Source organism: Macaca fascicularis, chromosome 6 (assembly GCF_037993035.2).
Source record: "Macaca fascicularis isolate 582-1 chromosome 6, T2T-MFA8v1.1".
In the NCBI taxonomy this organism is placed as follows: domain Eukaryota; kingdom Metazoa; phylum Chordata; class Mammalia; order Primates; family Cercopithecidae; genus Macaca; species Macaca fascicularis.
The window spans coordinates 27,907,623-27,927,938 of NC_088380.1; the positions used below are offsets into that span (position 1 = coordinate 27,907,623).

Below are 20,316 nucleotides of genomic sequence, written 5' to 3' on the forward strand. Positions count from 1 at the left end.
TACCATACATAAAAATGAATGGCTTAGGCCTGTAATCCCAGCACTTTGGGAGGCCGAGGTGGGCGGATCACGAGGTCAAGAGATCGAGACCATCCTGGCTAACATGGTGAAATCCAGTCTGTACTAAAAATTAAATAAATAAATAAATAAATAAATAAATAAATAAATAAATAAAAATTAGCCAGGAGTGGTGGCGGGTGCCTATAGTCCCAGCTATTAGGGAGGCTGAAGCAATAGAATGGCTTGAACCCATGAGGCGGAGCTTACAGTGAGCAGAGACTGCACCATTGTACTCCAGTCTGGGCAACAGAGCAAGACTCTGTCTCAAAAAAAAAATAAATTAATTAAAAAAAAAAAGTCAACATCTACTATTTATCTAAATGCGAAAAGCAGTACACCAAAAGCTTTCAGAAGCTAATAGAAAAATATTGTTACAAGTTTGTGGTAAGTCAATATTTTGTAAAATAGGACACAAAAGTCCCTTAATCATAATATAAAAGTAGAACAGAATAAATTACATTAAATTGACTATTTGTTAATAAAAAAGGATCATCAAAAGAGTGAAAAGGCACATCTTAATATAAGAGAAGTATTCAATATATATATAACTGACAGAGTTTTAATATGCAAAAAACATAACAAAACTTCTTCAAATCACAGCAAAAACAACCAACCAATAAAAGAATAGCAGAGGAAAGAAGATTTGAATGAACACTTCACAATATTTGAATAATCAAAACGGAAATGACCAGTTATTCATCTTCATTTGTATATTGATATGGTTTGGCTCTGTGTTCCCATCCAAATTACATCTCTAACTGTAATCCCCATGTGTCAAGGGAGGGACCTGGTGGGAGGCGAATGGATCATGAGGGGATTTCCTCCATGCTGTTCTTGTGACAGTGAGTGAGTTTCCATGAGATCTGATGGTTTAAAATGTGGCACATTCTCCCTTGCTTTCCCTCCCTCTCTCTCATGCCACCACTTAAGAGGTGTCTTGATTTCCCTTCACCTACTGCCATGATTGCAAGCTTCCAGAGACCTCACAAGCCATGTAGAACTGTGAGTTAATTAAACCTCATTTCTTTGTAAATTGTCTAGTCTCAAATAGTTCCTTATAGTAGTGTGCAAATGGACTAATACAGAAAAGTGGTACCGGGAGAGTGAGGCACTGCTATAAAGATAGCTGAAAATGTGAAAGCTACTTTGGACTTGAGTAATAGGCAGAGGTTGGAACAGTTTGGAGGGCTCAAAAGAAGTCAGGAAGATGTGGGAACATTTGGAAGTTCCTAGAGACTTGTTGAATAGATTTGACCAAAATGTTGATAATGATACGGACAATGATGTCCAGGCAGAAGTGGTCTCAGATGGAGATGAAGAACATATTGGAAACTAGAGTAAAGATCACTTTCACTATGCTTTAGCACAGAGACTGGAACATTTTGCCCTGCCCTAGAGATCTGTAGAACTTTGAACTTGAGAGAGATAATTTCGTGTATCTGGCAGATGAAATTTCTAAGCAGCAAAGCATTCGAGATGCAACCTGTTTTTTTTCTGAAAGCATAGTCATACACATTCACAATGAAATGGTCTGAAATTGGAACTTATGTTTAAAAGAAAAGCAGAGCATAAAAGTTTGAAAAATTTGCAGGAGAAATTTAAGCTACCAGCTGCAGACATTTGCATAGGCAAAGAGAAGCCAAATGTTAATAGCCAAGATAATGGGGAAATGTCCCCAGGACGTTTCATGCAACTTCACAGCAGTCCCTTCATCATAGCCCTGGAGGCCTAGGAGGGAAAAATGATTTTGTGGGCTGCGCCCAGGGTCCTGCTGCTCTGTGCAGCCTTGGGACATGGTGTCCCTTGTCCCAGCCACTCCAGCTCCAGCCATGACTGAAAGAGGCCAAGGTACAGCTTGAGCCATTTGCTTCAGAGGGTTCAAGCCCTAAACCTTGGCAGCTTTGCCTGTATTTTAGAGGATGTATGAAATGTCTGGATGTCCAGACAGCAGTCTGCTGCAGGGATGGAGCCCTCATGGAGAACCTCTCCTAGAGCAATGAAGAGGGGAAAATGTGGGGTTGGTGCTCCCATAGAGAATCTCCACTGGGGCACTGCCTAGTGAAATTTTGAGAAGAGGGCTACTGTCCTCCAGACCCCAGAATGACAGATCCACTGACAGCTTGCACCAAGTGCCAGGAAAAACCTCAAGCTTTCAACACCAGCTCATTAAGGCAGCCACGGAGGTTGTACCCTCCAGAGCCACAGTTGTACCCTCCAGAGCCTAATGCCTTGTAAGACTACCTCTTGCATCAGCATTCCCTGAATGTGAGACATGGAGTCAAGGGAGATTATTTTGGAGCTTTACATGTAATGACTGCCCTGCTGGATTTCAGACCTGCATGGGGTCTGTAGTCCCTTTGTTTTGGCCAATTTCTCCCATTTGGAATGGAAGCATTTACCCATTGCCTGTACCCCCATTGTACCTTGAAAGTAACTAACTTACTTTTGATTTTACAGGCTCATAGGTAGAAGGGACTTGCTTTGTCTCAGATGAGACTTCAGAATTGAACTTTTGGGTTAATGCTGGAAGAAGGTAAGACTTTAAGGGACTGTTAGGAATGCATAATTGTGTTTTGAAATGTGAAAGTCACATGTGATTGGGATGGGCCGGCAGAAAATAATATGGTTTGTCTCTGTGCCCCATCCAAATTTCATCTCAAATTGTAATCCCCATATGCCGAGAGAGGCACCTGGCTAGAAGTGATTGGATCATGGTGATAGTTTCCCCCTTGCTGCTCTTGTGATAGTGAATTCTCACGAGATCTGATGGTTTAAACATGTTGCACTTCTCAACTCTCTCTCACTCCTGCTTCCATGCAAGATGTTCTCCTTTGCCACCCACCATGATTAAAAGTGTCCCGAGGCCTCGCCAGCCCTGTAGAACTGTGAGTAAGTTAAACCTTTTTTTCTTTATGAATTACTCACATAGTTCTTCTTTATATTTTAGTCATTCTGGTAGGAGCATTTCACCATGAATTTTATTTTAATTTAGTCGTGGTGAAATGCTCCTACCAGAATGACTAAAGTTTAAAAAGATGGAAAGTAATAATTTTGGATGAAGGAGGAGAGCAACAGGAAATCATACACAGGAGATATCATATATTAGTAAAAACACTTTGAAAACTCTTTCCATAAAAATTTCACATAATAGAATTGTGTAAAAACTGCTAGATACATAATGGTATACTCTGTATGACTCCATTTACATAAATAAAATGACAAAATTAATCTGTTTTGATGACAATCAGAAGAATGCTTGTGATTGGAATTTTAGGTAGTGTTTAGAGAAAGAATCATTAGTGTCTATGGTTCTGGTAATATTCTAATTTTTTATCTAGATAATAGTGACACAAGTATGTGTATTTATTTTATGAAAATACATCAGTCTGCACATATAAGTTTTATGTACTTTTCTTAACACATATTTTAGTTTAATGAAAAGCTTCCTCAACAAATGGAAATGAAGAGATGAGAAATCAAATATAAGATATTTCTTGGAAGCAAAATTATTGCTATTTATTATTAGAATACTATTTGTATTTTTTTCTCTAGGACCTAAAATAGGGTAAAAGTACAACAAAAATTATTATTATACAACAATAAAAATTTTAATTCACTTCCCACCTGTAATATTCTCATTCCATAATAGAAGTGAAATATATAGATAAAAGTTAAGAAAATTAGGCATATATTTTGAGTATATGGTTAACCACATTATATGTGTTTATTAAAAGGAAGGTTTTATGAATTTCCTGTTCAATTTAAGCTTTAAAAATATGATGCTAATGATGCAAATCATGCTTACTAAAATGCCCTTAGAACTGTCAAAAATACATGTTGCTTCATTCTTAACTGCAGGTATATTAACGCTATCATAACTGAAATCATCTATCTTGAAGTAAACTAAAATTACCTCTGTTTTAATTATTGTATATGCAACCAACCTTTGTAGTTCGCTATTTGTTCATGTTAACAGGCACGGATATATTATAGACAAGTAACTTTCTAGGGGAATTAAATACATGTTTGAAATAAGACATTTAAATCATCCATGAAATTAAACAGTGCTTTAGGGTGGAAAAACTGTTCAATTATGGATTCTGTCCTCCTGTCTTAGATTCTCTGTTTAGATTTCCATGTCAAAGTAAATCATGTCTTATTCTAAAACAAACTCTTAAGAAGTTTCTTTCTTGTAAGCGCTTCCCTTTAACTCACGCTATCCCATCATGTAATGCCTGTGCTTTGACTCTTCTGGTAGAACTTCCTGCTGCACAATTCTGCTTGCTTTCTTTGCCATATCTTGTTATGATCCTGTTGACCTCCTAAAATTGTTTTATTTGATTTTTTTTTCTTTCTTTTAATCCAATATTTAGTAGGTTTTTGACTGAAGAATGAAGGAAAACAGAAATAAAAGATAGTAAAGAAGCAGAGGAGATTTTAAGAGATATCTTTTTGTCCTTGTCAGTAGTGATATAAAAATAGAAACCTTGTTTTTTTTCATCTGTCTCGCCCCTGAGGTAAATGTGACATTCATTGAAAGCTTTCTAAGGGTTGGAGTTAGTTGTCGATATTGTTTTTATTCTATTTGAATCTTTTCTTAATATTAACTATAAAGAGTTGAAGCAACTAACATAAACATAAAGTGGAAAATCTTGGTAGAACTACTCTGAAAGTTTCAATATGAAGTAAATGCTAATAGGCAACAGAATAAAAATGGAAATAGGGCTGATCCTCCCTAGCTACTCATTAAATTTCCTTCAATCTTGTCTAGTAAGGATAAATCCACTCAATTCTTTTATTCTCCCTATAGGCTTGTGGCTTATGCTCCAAGATCCCCAAGAATTATCTTGTGCTGTAGAACATATTAGGAAAATTGTTAGTACAGATAATATTGTTTTAGTTATTTAAAAGATAGTCAGATAAAATGCATATATTAGAAAATTTGTCTTGGTTTGGTGTCAATCCTTACACATCTTTTTTTTTTTTTTTTTTTTTTTTTGCATGAGAAAGCTTTCGTGATATTTTTGTCAGAGCAAAGAGGAAGCTTATAAAATTCTCTTTAAATTAGAATTTTAAATATTCAAAGCATTAGTGGCATGTTTACAATCACTCACTCTATTCATGAAATTAAAGTTTATTAAGAATTTCTAATAAATCAAATGCCTATGTTGTTTTTTTTTTTTTTTTTTTAAAATTTATTTATTATTATTATACTTTAAGTTGTAGGGTACATGTGCATAACGTGCAGTTTTGTTACATATGTATACTTGTGCCATGTTGCTGTGCTGCACCCATCAACTCGTCATTTACATCAGGTATAACTCCCAATGCAATCCCTCCCCCCTCCCCCCTCCCCATGATAGGCCCCGGTGTGTGATGTTCCCCTTCCTGAGTCCGAGTGATCTCATTGTTCAGTTCCCACCTATGAGTGAGAACATGCGGTGTTTGGTTTTCTGTTCTTGTGATAGTTTGCTAAGAATGATGGATTCCAGCTGCATCCAAGTCCCTACAAAGGACTCAAACTCATCCTTTTTTATGGCTGCATAGTATTCCATGGTGTATATGTGCCACGTTTTCTTAATCCAATCTGTCACTGATGGACATTTGGGTTGATTCCAAGTCTTTGCTATTGTGAATAGTGCTGCAATAAACATACGTGTGCATGTGTCTTTATAGCAGCATAATTTATAATCCTTTGGGTATATACCCAGTAATGGGATGGCTGGGTCATATGGTACATCTAGTTCTAGATCCTTGAGGAATCGCCATACTGTTTTCCATAATGGTTGAACTAGCTTACAATCCCACCAACAGTGTAAAAGTGTTCCTATTTCTCCACATCCTCTCCAGCACCTGTTGTTTCCTGACTTTTTAATGATTGCCATTCTAACTGGTGTGAGATGGTATCTCATTGTGGTTTTGATTTGCATTTCTCTGATGGCCAGTGATGATGAGCATTTTTTCATGTGTCTGTTGGCTGTATGAATGTCTTCTTTTGAGAAATGTCTGTTCATGTCCTTTGCCCACTTTTTTATGGGGTTGTTTGTTTTTTTCTTGTAAATTTGTTTGAGTTCTTTGTAGGTTCTGGATATTAGCCCTTTGTCAGATGAGTAGACTGCAAAAATTTTCTCCCATTCTGTAGGTTGCCTGTTCACTCTGATGGTAGTGTCTTTTGCTGTGCAGAAGCTCTTTAGTTTAATGAGATCCCATTTGTCAATTTTGGCTTTTGCTGCCGTTGCTTTTGGTGTTTTAGACATGAAATCTTTGCCCATGCCTATGTCCTGGATGGTACTACCTAGGTTTTCCTCTAGGATTTTTATGGTATTAGGTCTAACATTTAAGTCTCTAATCCATCTTGAATTAATTTTCGTATAAGGAGTAAGGAAAGGATCCAGTTTCAGCTTTCTACTTATGGCTAGCCAATTTTCCCAGCACCATTTATTAAATAGGGAATCCTTTCCCCATTTCTTGTTTCTCTCAGGTTTGTCAAAGATCAAATGGCTGTAGATGTGTGGTATTATTTCTGAGGACTCTGTTCTGTTCCGCCTATGTTGTTTTTAATCCAAGATATCCAGAGTCATAAAATAAAGCAATGATGAATTCTCCTAAACAGTTTTAAGGAAGCCTATCAGGGATGTATCTCCAGTGTCAGGGGTAGAATCTCCTAGGAGATATAAGAAAGCATTAGAAGAATTGGTAGATATTGTTGTGACTAAATATAATGATATAAGAAAAAATATAAATAGTGCTAGTAAAATATTTTCTAAGCATATTCATATGAAGAATACATACAAGTGATGTATAAGTGTTTTAGTAGACCACGTGTAAGAGGTGAATGCAAATATCATGAATTTAGGTTCCCAGTAGACATTCCTGTGGAGGAAGTGCAGAGTCTGAGAGGGGACACTGGCGAGAGCTGTGATGAAGAGGTAAATAGACCTCAGATTAGAATGATGATATTTTGTTCAAAACAGTTTCAAGAGTGCTGAAAATAAAATTTGTTCCTGAGATGGTATTTTTAAGAAATACATGACATGGCAAAAATCATACCTATGAAAGGAAGAAATTTCTAGGTTTCATTAAATTAGGAAATACATTATTTTAGAACTCTGAAGTTACATTTAATGAATCCGGTTTGCCTTCTTTTACAAAATTGCGTATGGCAAATAATCTATATCTTTAATTGATATTGTTTAGTAATAATAGATGTGAGTTACAGCAATCATAATAAAAGCTGATATGTAAAGATTAGTATACAGACTAGATTCTTTGCTTTCTGTAAGGTCACTGCCACACGGCTTTTGGAAGATCGTGTAAATTGGCTAATGAGATTTTTATAAGATAAAGTTTATGAAAGCATCTCCTATTAAGTTATAGAGCACCATTTCTATGTATTTAGTCATATATTTTTATTTTTATTATTACAGTCCCCATCTAATGAATTGAACATGCCTCTGAAACACTAATTCTGGTATAGTGGAACATTTCCCTTATAATGCAAACGTGTGGTATGTTTTTCTGCAACATTGTGTTTTTAGACTGAAGGTGCTTATAATCACACACTGTTTATTTCATTCATATATTTTTTCTCTATTTACAAATTTGGCTATGTGTCAAAAATTGGGTAGTGGACATAGATTAATTCCAAAAATGTTACTCCTGTTGGTCATACACACATATGTGTGTACATACAAATGCAGCATGTGTAAAATCGACATTTAATGATATTATCTCAATAACTTTAATAAGAAGATATATCAGTTTTAATAAGAAGATATGATAATTTCAGGCACATAATGAAGAAATTAATTTCTTTAAAATTAGTGTGTCTGTAATTATTTCATTTTCAGATATATGTTATTTTCAAAAAGTGAGTGACAGTTATTCATTTTTTCTAAAAATGTATGTTTAAAAAGTATACAATTTTGAAATGACATGTTTTTTGTCCACTCACACTGAAACCAATTTCATTCTTCAATATGAGAGAGTAGTATATCATTTTAACCATCTATGCACATTAGGAGAAATTACTAACCTAAGAGGCCATGTGCTATATTTGATGATGCCTTTTATTGATCTGTATTGGCTATATTTTATGTGTCTTAAATACTTCATGGCTTTAAAAGCACCTAAATGTTATTGGTGGCTGATGTATGTGGTTTTATGCACTCTGAATGAATCTTAGTTTATTAGTTTCTTATAGTTACTATAACAGGTTATAACAAATAATACAAATTGATTATCTAAATGTTTTGGAGGTCAGACATCTAAAATGGGCCTAGCTGGGCTAAATTTAATGTCTAAAGAGGGCTGCATTTACTCTGGAGGCTCTAGAGAAGAAACTTTTGTTCATCTTCTAGATTCTAAGGGCCAATGACATTTTGTTGCTTGTGGTCTCATCCCTCATCTCCAAAGTCAACAGACAGGCAGTGTCCTTCTCATGCTGCCATGCCTCTGACTCTCTCAAAGTTATCTAAAGCCTTATGCATTTATAAGGATCCCTGTGATTACACTGGTACTACCTAGATAACGTAAGACATAACCCAATATAAGGGTCAGCTGATTACCAACCCTAATTCTACCTTCAAGCTTAATTCTCTTTTGGTATGAGACTAACACATTCACTGGTTCTAGATTTTAAGATGTGAACATTTTGGGAGGTGAGAAAAAGCATTATTCTGCCTTCCATGCCTAACAATGTCTAAAGTTGAATCATTAATAGTAAATATAAATAAATAATTGTCCTCCAAATTATGGCAGTGATAGTGAAATTGAAATTGTCACAATATAAAACTTCATACAATATGAAAATAATATATAATTTCATAACACTTTGTTATATACTATGTATTGCATGTTTATTCTTAATGAAAACAGTTGTATAATATTAGATTTAATTTAATGCTTTACACTGTTGGTGGGAATGAAAATTAGTTCAACCATTGTGGAAGACAGTGTTGTGATTCCTCAAAGACCCAGGACCAGAAACACCATTAACCCAGCAATCCCATTTCTGGGTATATACTCAAAGAAATAGAAATCATATAAAGATATATGCACAAGTATGTTCATTGCAGCACTATTCACAAGAGCAAAGGCATGAAATCAACCCAAATGCCTATCAACAATAGACTGAATAAAGAAAATGTGGTACACATATACCATGGAATACTATGCAGCCATAAAAAGGAAGGAGATTATGTTTTTTGCAGGGACATGGATGGATCTGGAAGCTATTATCCTCAGAAAACTAACACAGGAACAGAAAACCAAACACTGCATATTCTCACTTATAAGTGGGAGCTGAACAATGAGAACACATGGACATGGGAAGGGGATAAACACACACTAGGACGTCTCGGGGGAGGGTGGGAGGTGGGGAGAGAATTAGGAAAAAGAGCTAATGCATGCTTGGCTTAATACCTAGGTGATGTGTTGATAGGTGCAGCAAACCACCATGGCACATGTTTACCTATGTAACAAACCTGCACAGGTATCCCAGAATTTAAAATAAAATAAAATAAAATATTAGATTCAGTCTGAATGATGGAGTTTCAATGCCTGAGCAGGAAATGGCAGAAATTGTTGGTTAAAATTTCTTATGCAATTTCATCAATACTTCAATTTATCTACGGACTAAAGTAAATTTTATTTTTGGTTTTGAGTGTCCAATAAGAAATTAATATTTAAAGATTTTTAACTTGTCCTTTATTTTTGTCTAGCCACATAAACATGCATACATATCTAAAAAATTCTTACCATCTCTGAATTAATCATACACCAATGCAAATAATAAGTTCAAACATTTGACAGGATTCAGATAATTTAGTTAATGTAAAAGTATTTTTTGAGAAATATTTTTTATCAGCCCATGCTCAATGAGGATAATTGAGCCCTCTACTTATTTTACAGTAAAGAGAAATTGGTTACTGAAAATCTTACAAGAATGTAAGAAGCATAGCTTAAAAAAAATCATGTGTGAAGAAAATATATAAAGGCTTGGATTAAGAAAAATCATGGAAGCAGCAGCCTCCAGGTCGTGGAACTAGATTCTGAAAAATCTCAGCCTGAATTACTGCTTTTCCGAAAATAATAAAATTCTCAAAAATTTTTGAGAAAACTCCCATTAAGTATTTCAGTCTGCAGCACCAAATGAAAGGTGCTCAAACATACCCATAGAAGTGTCTGTGAAATTTCAATATGTCCTTATACCTAGCTGAAACTACCTCGGAAAATAATAGCTTTACTTCTTGCTTATCTTTCCAATTTCCCATGACTTTCTTTCCTCTTTGCCAAATTCTATCCTGAAAATACAGGGATAGAAATTCTGGGAAATTGAATTTTCATGTTTTAATGTAAAGTGACTTAAAAAGATCTGGTGATGGCCCCAGGTGATGGTACCAATTAGACAACAGATAATCCAGAGCATGGTTATATTTTAGATATTGAGAAGGTGCTAGGAACATAAGCTTGGTCAAGGCAAAACTTCCCCTGCACTGAGTGTTGTTTTCCTCTCTGTCTCTCTCTCTCTCACACAAACACACACACACACCCAGACACACACACACACCCACCCCACTCACTTTCCAGTGGGGAATGAAAGGATAATTAGTAATTAATAAAAGTAGAGTTATTTTATAGAAGATGAGAACACAAAGGGCCACCTAATCAAACCATTTGTGACCTGCATAGTCCAGTTGTAGGGTGATGGAAATATGTTAAGTGACTACAGGGCTGGATAGGAATTTCAAGAATATTGGTGCCTTGGAGATATCATGTAGAGATCAACTTGAAAAATGCTTTAAAGTTGGAAATTTGAAGTTAGGGCTCCAGTAGCAGGTTGAGTTATATGATCATTAACTGAACAAAGAGTTAATGGTTAGAATTGCTACCTTTTCTTAACTTTTCTCAATTAAAGGAATAGTTTTAAAAATGCATTAGATGAGGAGAAAATCAGTCAATAATGAATTGAAGGTCTGTAACTTGGGAAGTTTGATAGGTTGAGATGTCATTTTACAAAAGGAAAAACAGCAATAACAAATATGAAAAAAGAGACAATGAATTGAGTTTTGTGCACAGAGTTCTTCAGGAGCTGGTGAAACATTCACTTAGAGTTTTCAATTTGTGGTTCAATCTAACATCTGTACTTTTTAATAAAGTTCTGAACTGGAGATATGTAACTGCTAGACCAAAGAAAGAGATAAATAGCAACACAATAATAGTGGCGGACTTCAATACTCCACTGAAAGCACTAGACAGATTATCAAGACAGAAAGTCAACAAAGGTATAATGGACGTAAACTATACTGTAGAACAAATGGACGTGACAGATGTTTACAGAACATTCTTTCCACATAATGCAGAGTTTACATGTTTCTTATCAGCATATGGAATATTATCTAAGGTAGAACATATGATAAGCCACAAAACACATCTCAGTAAACTTAAGAGAAAAAGCATATCAAACATCTTCTCAGACCACAGTGAAATAAAACTGGAAATCAACTTCAAAAGGAACTCTTAAAACTCTCAAATATACGGAAATTAAATAATATGATATTTAATTATTTGGGGTTAACAAAAAAATCAGGATGAAAATTTAAAAATTCTTTGAAATCAATGATAATATTGATGCAGGTTATCAAAACATCTGGGATACAGCAAAAGCAGTGCTAAGAAGAAAGTTTATAGCATTAAATGTCTACATCAAAAGGTCTGAAAGAGCACAAATTGATAACCTGTTATACCTTAAAGAACCAGAGAAACAGAAACAAACTAAACTCAAAGCCAGCAGAATAAAAGAAATAATGATTAGAGCAGTACTAAATTAAACTGAAGCAAAAATACAAAATTTAAATAAAACAAAGTTGGTTATTTGAAAAGATAAACAAAATTGATAAACTATTAGTTTGATTAACCAAGAAGAGAGAAAATTCAAATAAGCTAAATTAGAAATGAAACTAGAGACATTACAACCAATACTGCAGAAATACAGAAGATTATTCAAGACTACTATGAACACCTTTACACCCACAAACTAGAAAATAGAGAGGAAATTGATAAATTCCTGGAAACATACAACCCTACTAGATTAAGTCATGAAGGAATACACGCCCTTAACAAACAAATAACAAGCAGCAAGATTGAATCAGTAACTTAAAAAATGCCAACAAAAAATAGCACAAGACCAGATGGAGTCACGGTTGAATTCTGCCAGATATTCAAAGAAGAATTGGTAACTATTCTACTGAAACTGTTCCAAAAGACAGTAAAAACAATCCTCTGCAAATCATTCTATGAAGCCAGTATCACCCTAATATCAAAACCAGAATTCACAACTGAATTCTGCCAGATATTCAAAGAAGAATTGGTAGCGATTGTACTGAAACTATTCCAAAAGATAGAGTAAAAAACAAGTCCTCCCCAAATCATTCTATGTAGCCAGTATCACCCTAATACCAAAACCAGGAAAGGACATAACAAAGAAAGAAAACTACAGAACAATATATCTGATGAACATAGATGCAAAAATCCTCAACAACATACTAGCTAAATAATCCAACAACTCATCGAAAGGATAATACACCATGATCAAGTGGGTTCATCCTAGAGATGCAGGGATGGTTTAACAAATGCAAGTCAATAAATGTGATACATCACATAAACAGAATTAGAAACAAAAACCATATGATCATCTCAATAGATTCAGGAAAAGTATTTGATAAAATCAAGCAACCTTAATGATGAAAACCCTCAACAAACTAGGCAAAGAAGGGACTTACCTGAAAATGATAAAAGCCATGTATGACAAACTCACAGCCAAAATCATACTGAATGGGAAAAAGTTGAAAGCATTTCCCCTGAGAATTGGAAGAAGATAAGGATGCCCACCTTCAGCACTTCTATTTAACATAGTACTAAAAGTTGTAGCCACAGCAGTCAGGCAAGAGAAAGAACTAAAGTGCAAAAAAATTGGGAAAGAGAAAGTAAAACTATCACTGTTTACTGACAATATGATTGTAGAGCTAGAATATCCTAAGACTCATCCAAAAATCTCCTAGATTTGATAAAGGAAATCACTAAAGACTTAGGTTTAAAAATGAACCTATACAGCAACAACGACCAAGCTGAGAAACAAATCAATAACTCAATCTCTTTTGCAACAGCTGCAAAAAAAAAAAAAAAAAAAAAAAAAAAGAGAGAGAGAGAAATACCTAGGTATATGGAAATATACCTAACCAAGAAGAAATAACTCTTCAAGGAAAACTACAAAACACTGCTGAAAAAAGTCATAGATTACGTGGACAAATGGAAACATAACCCCTTCTCATTGTCTCATGGATAGAAAGAATCAATATTGTAAAAATGACTATACTTCCAAAAGCGATCTACATATTCAATGAAATTCTCATCAAAACATCATCATCATTTTTCATAGAACTAGAAAAAACAATCTTAAAATTTATGTGGGACCAAAAAAGCACCCACATAGTCAAAGCAATTCTTTTTTTTTTTTTTTTTTTTTTTTTTGAGACGGAGTCTCGCTCTGTCACCCAGGCTGGAGTGCAGTGGCCGGATCTCAGCTCACTGCAAGCTCCACCTCCCGGGTTTAAGCCATTCTCCTGCCTCAGCCTCCTGAGTAGCTGGGACTACAGGCGCCCGCCACCTCACCCGGCTAGTTTTTTGTACTTTTTAGTAGAGACGGGGTTTCACCGTGTTAGCCAGGATGGTCTCGATCTCCTGACCTCGTGATCCGCCCATCTCGGCCTCCCAAAGTGCTGGGATTACAGGCTTGAGCCACCGCGCCCAGCCTAGTCAAAGCAATTCTAAGCAAAAAGAACAAATCTGGAGGCATCACATTACCAGGCTTCAAATGGTACTACAAGGCTATAGTCAACCAAAACAGCATGGGACTGGGATAAAATCAAGCACTTAGTCTAACGGAACAGAATAAAGAACCTAGCAATAAAGCCAAATGCTTACAGCCAACTGCTCTTCAACAAAGTATGCAAAAACATTAATTGTGGAAAGGACACCCTACTTAAAAAATTATGCTGAAAAAAACCTGACAAGTCACTTGTAAAACAATGAAACTGAATTCCCATCTCTTACCTATACAAAAATCAACTTAAGATGGATCAAATAATTAAATCTAAGACCTGAAACCATAAAAAGTATAGAATATAACATTAGAAAAGCTTTTTTGGACATTGGCCAGTGGAAAGAATTTATGACCAAGACTCCAAAAGCAAATGCAACAAAAATAAAAATGAGTGAGACCTAATTAAACTAAAAAGCTTCTGCACTGAAAAAGAAATAATCAGCAGAATAAACAGACCACCCACAGAGTGGGAGAAAACATTTGCAAACCATGCATCTGACAAAGGACTAGTATCTGGAATCTGCAAGAAACTCAAACAGAACAGCAAGAAAAACACAAATAATTTCATCAAAAAATTGGCAAAAGATGTGAACAGACATTCCTCAAAAGAAGATATACACACAGCCAACATACATATGAAAAAATGGTCAAAATCACTAATCATCAGGGAAGTGCAAATTAAAACTACAGTGAGATACCACCTTACTTCAACAAGAATGGTCATACTTAAAAAACATTATAAAACATATATGTTTTATAATTTGTCAATTATATTGTAAAACATATTATATGTTTATAATATGTTATATTTATAACATATAAACATGCATGTTTTATAATATATTTTAAAAGATAGAATTATATATATTTATATATAATGTTCTATTAAACTGTACCCCATAAAAAAACTAGTGAGTATTCAAACTGTATTCTTAACGAAGCATTCTGACTCCAGAGACCAAGAGGAATATCAAAGGCAAATAAAAGAAAGATAAAAAAGATCTTTTCATACCAGATGTAAGATAAACTACAAAGTTATAATTGAATTGTGAGTTTTGAAAAAGGCTAGAAATATAGGACATGTAACACTGTAAAAAGACAAAATATATATTTATTATGTATGAAATTTTCTACATCAAGGGTGAGATCTTAAATTTGGACAGAAAACATGAGTTATGCATTCAACTTTGCTTAGAAAGTTGACAACACATTCCGAAAAATAATGTAGTTAGACTCTCCTCTCACATCAGCAAATAAACTTCAGAAGAATTAAAAAAAGAAGGATATAGAACTTATCAGAAACTCAAAGAATTGTTAAATATCAGTATTTTTACCGGAATTTTAAAATAATTTTTTAAAGAAACTATTTTAAGTTTGATTATTTGGAATAATTTTAAATGCAAACTTTACTCTTTTAAATATTTTAGTAATACATTTATATCATAAAATTAAATGTCTGGAGGATCAATTTCTAGAATTGTATCAGAAGCCAAATATCAGAACCAAGAAACTCTCTGATTTTGTGGCATTTCCTCACACCTCCTGCATCATATTTGCTAGTTGCAGCTATCACATTCTTGTTTAAAGCAACATTAAAATTTTGAAGCTACATGGCTCCTCCACTTTTAAAATGGATGCAGAGAGAGACAGCAGTTGATCATGATTAGGGTAAGCAATTAGCAAGATCAAATTCATTAGGGAGACACAAACCTTAACATTATAATGAAAATATAAATAACACACAGTGAACTGAGTTAAAAATCAATGAATGATAAAATAGAAAAATACACACAAAATATTTAAAAGAAAAATTAGAAATAAACAAAACTTGTAAAAGTTTTCATAAACCTAAGGAATATAGACAACAATAAATACAAACCAATTTCCAAAATCTGTAAAGAGAAATTCTTATAAATTCTCATAAAAAAATAAAGGAAGCTTGTCATCATTGGCAAACAGAAAGTTACAACTGAAACTGGGATTAAAATCTTCACGTTTTTCTCATAAGTGTGGCAAAAAATAAAACATTACTGATATAAAGTGCAAGAAAATGGGATTTTTATTGCATGATTTATCTGGGACTGCACAGTGGTAAAAAATTGTGAAAACATTTTATATGATTTTTTATAAATCTTGAAATGCCTATTGATTTTTCTCTTCCATCTCTCAATTCCTTGTAGAAATTGTAGAAATCTATGGTAGGAATAATAATAATAGCTAATATTTATTAAGCATTTAATCTGGGCCAAAACTGTTCTGAGGAATTTGCTTATACAAATTATTTTATTTCCAAAACTATACCTTGAAATAATTCCTAACATTGCCTCACTTTGTGAATGAGGAAATGGCAAACATGTTAAAGCAGCTTACCTGTGTTCACAGAGTTTACCAATGGCAAATAGTTCTGATTCAGAGGATCTAGGGTGCAGATTCCAAGAACTTCACCATTTTATTACTCTGTTCCTTTAATGTAAGAAAGATGTGCTAATAATGGTGGACATGCAAGAATATCATTTTGTATACATCCATACATATCTTTTTAAATAAAAAATTGCAAGCAACAATTTTGTCTACTAAGGGAAGAATGACTACTGTTAACTTTCTTGTAGAAAATAATGAAGTTATTTTAAAGTATTAGCTAAATGAAAACCAAGTGAATAAAGAGTAAATACATAAATATTAAACATAAAAACAAAATCACAGCAGGCACATGTACAGGGGAAATGAATTCACAAAATTTGGGAGCAATTTCCTTTAGGGAAAAACTAAAGTTGGTAAGATTTTCATGTTTTTGTCATTGTAATTTCATAATTTATAAATAATTAATAGGCATTTTTAAATATAACATTTACTGCTATAATGTTAATGAGCTACCACAAGATATTCAGATACAAATCTTAAATATTGGGGAAAATGGGAAGAAGGCTAAGAAGTGAGAGGAAAGGAGCAGTAGATATTATAGTTGCTTCATACAATTATATTATTTGTTCTTAAGCATGCATGTGCATTTTTTTATAGTATTAAAAATACCATTTGCATAGCAAAGTGAAGGTATGTCACTGAACTTTGCAATTAAAATAGTCAAATGACAAATTTTCATGTGTGTATTTCACTACAATTTAAAAAAATATATAAAACCAATAAAAACATGGTTAACATAGTCTTGTTTTAATTAGATTTTTCCATCCTTCTATCTGTATATGTGCATCACAGCAGTCTAGAAAAAATGTCATTTAATTTGTTATGAGATATTTATGAACATTATGATTTTGGATATTATTTTCACATTTTGGTAGACTGTGTTTTCCTTTCTTCTTTACCCTTTTCCATGTTCTTTGAAAAATTTATGATGAGCATATATACTTTTGAAAAATAAACTATTCAAACATCAACCAAAAAAGTAAATGAATTATCCCAAATGCTAACAAAAAAAAAAAAAAAAAAAAAAGACTAATAGCGAAGTGCAAAAATAAAAGATTTCTAAAAAAAAAAAAAAAAGAAAAATATTTTCAAATGTTGCTTTTTTTGTTCATGGCATTACTTCTAAACCTAGCATGAAGTTTCTTTTGGTTGTTTTTTTTTTTCTCCTCCCAGATAATTGAAGATAAAAGATGCCAAATTCCTAAAATTCCTAAAGCTTTGGATGTGGAAGCTAAATGTTCAATATAGTTTCAATTCATTTTCTTGATTGCATTAAATTTGGCTAAATACCTTCATCATAAAATCTCCTCAGTTTTGTAATTTTTCCTTCCCACTTCTATGATTTAGGCTGGGTATTTTTTTCTTTCTTTTGTAGTCTTAACAGGTATCTAACCATCTGCCAGCAGAAAAAAAAAAAAAAAAGAAAAAATACCACTGAAGATAAAACTTAAATGGCATTTTGTTGCCTTCAGTCTAAAATCTAAAGTGTTCTTTTTATCAGACTCAGTATAATGTTGGCTTTTCATGTGTTTTAAGACATATTTTGATTCATTCTCAAAATGTCCATTTCACTTCAGCCAATATCGATTGCTTTTGAAATATTCTTCAGACACATGATAATTCAATTACTTTTTTTTGTCCCCAAACCACAATTTACCTCTCTCTCACCTTCCATTTTCCTTCTGTCCCAATTAGAAAGACTATGTTCAACATTGACCATAGTCTATGACCATGGTAAATAAAGTCTTCTCTGCCTGTTATGAAAATAGTTCTTCCTTCTTTATGTATATCCTTTGTTTCTATGTTTTCACAATAGCAATGTTTAATAAAGGGTCTGTTTGTATACTCATCTTTTATTCACTATCTACTCCATCTTTTAGTTCCCTAAGAAGAATACAATCTGAGAGCAAAGGTTGTGATGTATACTTACTTATGTTTCACGATAGATGGCATAGTGTTTGATATATAGAATTCATTATTTCAATTCTTTAAAAAATACTTCTTTTTAATGTGAATCACCTCTAATTTGCTTTTGGTGTACATTACTTCCATCTACTTCAGGAGCCAAATTGAAACCAGCTTTTGCCATTAAGGTACCTGTTCTCAATTTAAGTCTCGCAAATTTTAGTAAAAGAAAAGAAAAAAGAATAATCTCCAGTTTCAGATAAAGTGTGACTGGAGAAAAAAATTAAAGGCTATTAAGTCAAAAAGGTGACTTGATATGTTTATTAAAAATAAAAGATGTCAGGCACAGTGGCCCACGCCCATAATCCCAACATTTTCAGAGGATGAGGTGGGAGTATTGTGTGAACCCAAGATTTAGAGACCAGGCTGGGCAGTACAGCAAGACCCCTTCTCCGCAAAAAAATATTTAAAAAAACTACGCAGCCATGATGGCACACACTGGTAGTTCCAGCTACTCAGGAGACTGAAGAAGGAGGATCACTTGAGTTCAGAAGCTGGAGACTGCAGTGAGCTATGATCATTCCAATGCACTCCAGCCTGGGAGATACAGCAGTACCCTCATCCCTAAAAAATAAATTAATTAAATAAACAAAAGAGTAGAGAAGAAAATTTTCTTTTACTCCACACAACAAATATTTATTGAACAGCTACCATATCCTGGGGAGCCTATTAGATGCTAGAGATACCAGGTACAACAGGTTAAGCATGACCACGAGTACACCTGTATAGAGCTTACTATAAATTGGAGGGCTCTACAGGCAATTGCCCTGAAATGCGACTAGTGCTATCTAGCAGTAAGTACAAGATGTTATGAAAGCAAAGAGGGTGAGTCCCAGAGAAACTGTGATTTAAGTCAATAGTTTTGAGCATCCAAATAGAGGGAATGTGAAGAGTGAAGGGAAATTTTAGGTAGTTTTAGATTACTGCAAGATAAATTGATTGAAGTGAGAGTGAGGTGATGGCAAGAGATTGGGCTGTCCTATCAGAATTTTATGAAAACTATATCTGCCACTACTGTAGCCCATGGCATCATGATCTCTTTCATATACCCATGGATAAAATATTTATGTATTTTATCCATATATATATGGATAATAGTTCATTTCTAAAAGTTGTCCAGTATTTTTACTTAAATTATGAAAGCCAACTTGGGCCTTATCTCCCTATGCCATATCTTTCCACATACTATACATATTGTTTGGAAGCCATAGTGATCTTCCAACATCCCCAAATTAATGGAATCTTTCTCTTATTTTTCTTTATTATTTATTTATTCATTTTTATTTAATTATTAATATTTTGAGACAGATTCTTGCTCTGTTGCCCAGGCTGGAGTACAGTGTTGCGATCTTGGCTCACTGCAATGAGGCGTTTCTCTTCTAAGAGACTTTATATTTACTTTTCCTGCAGCCAAAATCCCTCTTCTGTCTTCATTTCTTTGCTGACGTCTATTCATCCTTTAGTCTAAGCTTCAATATTTTACTTGTAATAGTGTCTTGCGTGGTGACCCAGTATAATGTACCTTATTTTGTTCATTGCCACATGATTATCACACAAAATAATGGCTGGCACATGTAGTAGGTACTCAATAAATACTTGAAGTGGATGACTGAAGGAAAGCTAGGTAATGCTAAATGGCTAAACAAGAAATGCAGGATTGTAAACTTACTTGGCTGACTCTTGTGAGTTGATATGGTTTATCTGTGTCCTCACCCAAATCTCAAATTGAATTGTAACTCCCACAATTCCCATGTGTCATGGGAAAAATCGGGGGCAGGTCTTTCCCATGCTGTTCTCATGATAGTGAATAAGTCTCATGAGATCTGATGGTTTTTTGAAATGGGAGTTTCCCTGCACAACCTCTCTCTCTTTGCCAGCCGCCATCCACATAAGATGTGACTCGCTCCTTCTTCCTTCTGCCATGATTGTGAGGCCTCCCCAGCCATGTGGAACTATAAGTTCATTAAGCCTCTTTTTCTTCCCAGTCT

The 20,316-nt window shown here is 34.1% G+C and overlaps 1 long non-coding RNA gene across 4 annotated transcripts in view; it reads left to right on the forward strand.

Moving 5' to 3' along the window:
* Positions 1 to 20,316, forward strand: part of LOC102140539 (uncharacterized) — a 289,337-nt gene that overhangs the window by 108,847 nt on the left and 160,174 nt on the right. The gene's annotated exons all lie outside the window — the stretch shown is intronic.